Below are 3,949 nucleotides of genomic sequence, written 5' to 3'. Positions count from 1 at the left end.
GGCTTCAGGAGATTAACTGTTCCCTCCCTGGAGGGGACCCTCCCCAGGGGGTGCTTGCTCTTGGGGTGCTCCCCAGCTCCTGCCTCCCCCATCCCAGAGCAGCGCTTGTGGGTGGTGCGAGTTCACCTAGACAGGTCGAGGGATGTGACTTACAGCAGAGTGTGGGGAAGAGGCGCTCACAGCCTGGATAAGCCAGAGAACAGTTCCAGAGTCAGAAAGGGAAGGCAGCTCCAGCAAGGGCTTGCTGACCTCACACCAGAGGAGCTTCCACCACTATTGCTGCACAAACCAGCTGCTGCTGTGGGCATTGCTGACCTCCACACCGCCCCAAGCCCATTTCTGTACCCATGGCTTCCCAGGCACACACGGGCGGGCCCTGGGGACCTGCTCCCACACAGCTCAGTGCAAGCACAGCCCCTCTGAGCCAGCCTGTCTCCTCAGACTCTCTCCTCTGCCTTGCTGCCCCAGCTGCCCCCAAGGTCGCAGAGGTCCTCTGGCCACGTAAAGCATACGGGGATCATCATTTTAGATGTGTTCTTTAGTATTTGCAGACAACTTGTGGAGAAATATTTAATGAGCAAACGGTGACTAAACCCCTTGGCTGCATCAGTACGAGCAGTGACTCATCTGCTGGAGGCAGATGGAGAGAGCTGGTGGGTCATGGAGGGCTCCGTGAGACCGCCAACGCCAGCGACAGGCTCTCTCCATAAAGCACTGGTGAATGCAGACCACCTCCTCACCCAGAGCTGCCAGGCCACGGCAGTCTCTTTGGCCAGGGAGAGGAGCAGGAGCCTTGGCTTGGAGTTGTGTCAGAAAACGATTGACCTGTTGGACCTTTAGTTGACAGTAATGGGGACCCAGAGCCCCTGGGTGGCTTTGAAGCCTGGGTAGAAGCAGATGGTCTGACCACAGCCCTCAAAGACCCCATGGGCAGCAAATGAGCATTTAATGAGTTCTGGGGAATACTCAGATCCCCCAGCACTCCACCTCTCCTGAAGCTGTCCCGAGAGCAGCCAAACACCTTTTTGCTGTGTTCTTCCACTGCCCTCCCTCCCTGCTTCCAAGTCTTTAAGGGACTACATGCTATTTGCTCCCTGAATGGGATTATCTCCCATGAGCATCAGGAGGAGGCAGGTGAAGTTGCTGCAAGTAAAGGAAGAGCCCTAGAGGGATCTACAAGGTGAATTTGATGCTGGATAAATATCCCTGGGCAGACTGAACTAATCTCTTCCCTCTCTTGCAACAGGAAAGTTAGAAAGGAACCTCCCCTGCTCATAGGATCAAGAGATTGAGCATCTGATAGCTGGGAGAGCAATTTTGCTATGACCGTGCACCAGATTTGCCCACCATCATGCAGATCTTCAATACTTAGACAAAAACATGGAGGAGCCACCCAGAATTCAAGCTACAGGGTGAGAAAGGGAAAAATCCTTCTGGCCCTTAAAAAAGATCAAGAGAAGCCCTGAACTGTGGTGTTAATTCAGGATCAGCAGTGTGTGAAAAGGCAGCAGTCTCCATTTCCCCATGGTGCTCTTACCTCCTTCTTACCTGTTATCACAAGCTCTGCTGCAAGGGGCTGACACTGGGACAGCAGAAAAGGGAGTTCCCATCCCTCCCTCCTCCATCTCGGTGGGGGAGAGGGGCAGGAGGCCACGGGTGACAGCAGCAAGGTGAACAGCGCAAGCAGGGACAGGACAGAGAAGGGGAAGGGGCTTTCTCTGGGGCACTAGACCTGTCCAGGTGTTTGCACTTCAGCCTTTCCAGAAAGAACAGTGACAACTCCAAGGCAGTGGGTGCTGCCTCCCAGGTGCTGTCTCCAGAGATCCTTTGAGCACCAGATGTGTCCCCTGCCCACACAGTAGCTTTTCAGCTGGGCATGTTGGAGGACATCACACCAGCCTCAGGAGAGCCTGTCTCCTGGGCAGCCCATGAGGATGGTCTGGACAGCACGGACCAGGGCAGCAAACCATCACCTGCAGATCATTTCCTGCAGGTCCCTCTTCGCCTCCACCCCGAGAAAGCCCTGCCACGGACAGGAGCAAGGGCAGAACTGGGTCCTGCAATTCACCCAAGCATTCCCCAGTGTCATCATTTCTGGGTGGCCCTTGAGGCCGAGGGATGCCACCTCCTCCCCTGCCCGCAGCTCGGAAGCCGTGTGCCCATCTCCTTCCAGGAGTCTCATCTCTGGAATCTGTTGGCCCTGGAACTCTAAAGTGTCAGCTCTGGCCGTCTCCCAGGGAGAAGGAGCATTGTCCCTATTCGTTATGGGGTCGTGAAAGGCCACGCAGCGCAGAACAGCCACTTTGCTGCCGCTTGATGGGAACAGCGGAGATGGGTGGCTTGGCCCTGCGCAAGGGGCATGCAGCCCCTTCCCTCCAGCAGGCACACTGCCCTGGGCGATGCTCCCCAGCCCCTCAGCGCCTGCGGGGTCACCCTGGGCGTGGAGGGACAGATGGAGAAAGCAGCTGAGTCGTCTTCTCCTCTGCCCGGCGGTTTGTCGGTGCTGAGGGAAGGGAGAGGGAACAGAGGAGGAGGGTGATCTCCTTGTTAGTCTGTCCAAGGGAACCAGGATTAGAGACAATACTGGTTGGCTGTGCAAATGGATAGCAGGGCTGCACGTACATTCTCCAGCCGGGCACATTTTGCCCCAGATCATTGGTATTCACCACTGAGAGGCAGCAGCGCTGCTGTAGCTCTCGGCTGCAATAGAAAAGCATTTTGCATGAGGAATTTGGATCTTGCCCTAAGTCTGCTCAGAAGGAGGCCAAGATCCAGGCACGGGGTTGCGCTCCTGTATGGGTGCAGACTGGGCTGCGTGATGGCCCTGAGGGTACAGACCGGTGCCTGCTCTGATCTTACGGAAGAGCTGATCTTGTTGCCCGCAGCTCCCTCTGCTCGCTGCATGGGATCCTTTGACTCCAGCCTCACACTTGGACACGGCGGGGGAGCCCAGAAGCCAACGGAGAGGCTTATGAGACACTGAACAGCAACCGAAATCCAACATCACCCTGCCCTGAAGCATCCATGTAAGCTCCTTTCGGGAAGGATTTTGGTAATGCGGGGGGATTACGTCAACAGCTCTCTTCTGCGGCACTACTTTGTTGGGAATGTTGGACAAGCAAATCAATCAGCCTCGATCCAACCCTGAGGAGCAGATAAATGTTTCTTGCCTTTATTGCACTGACTGGGAAACTGAGGTGCATAGGGATTTAAGTGGCTTTAAAAGAAAGAAAAAAAAAAAGGGAGATAATCACAGAGCAAGTCAGCCATGGAGAGAGGGGTGGAATGAATCCCCTTGGTGCCAGCCATCAGCTCAAACGACTTTCCTCCACCGGACCAGGCTCCTCATTTCTGCCCCAGCTGCAGGGATGAGCACAGGGTTCAGCCTCTGCCTCTCCTCCCGAGACAGGTGAAGCCATGGGCAGGCAGGCAGAGGGCTTCTGGGCAAGGACAGATGGACGGGCAAGGACAGACGGATGGGAGAACTCAACTCCAGTTGTGCCCAGGCAGGAAGGGGAAGGGGAGGGGGAGAAGACAAGGTTTTGTTAAGAGAGTGGCTGGACCCTCAGGACCGAGAGCTCATCCATATTTCAAACACCAGTTAGACAAACAAAACAAGAACCAGAGAGGCAAGCAAGGAGCCCGTTTGTCATATCAAAAGGGGTTTCAGTGGTACCTTCCTTGCCCTCCTGTCCCCTTGAAGTTTGTCACTGGGGGGGAGCAGGGACAGCTCCTTCTCCCACCGAATGGCTCCCTGCCACAGTTGGAGAGGGCCTGTGTGTAATTAACCTCCAAGCCAATCCCCCAGCGGGGGCTGCCAGGCAGATCAAAGCACTGACACAGCTTTGTCTGAAACCAGCAGCCAAGGGGAGCTGGGAGGAAAGCAGAGCAGGGGTGGGAGAGCGAGCGAGGGAGCGCGCGTGTGTGCTCCTAATTGATAAAAAGGGAA

This window comes from Buceros rhinoceros, unplaced genomic scaffold (genome assembly GCF_000710305.1).
Source record: "Buceros rhinoceros silvestris isolate BGI_N320 unplaced genomic scaffold, ASM71030v1 scaffold32240, whole genome shotgun sequence".
Lineage (NCBI taxonomy): Eukaryota > Metazoa > Chordata > Aves > Bucerotiformes > Bucerotidae > Buceros > Buceros rhinoceros.
This window is presented reverse-complemented; position numbering follows the sequence as displayed.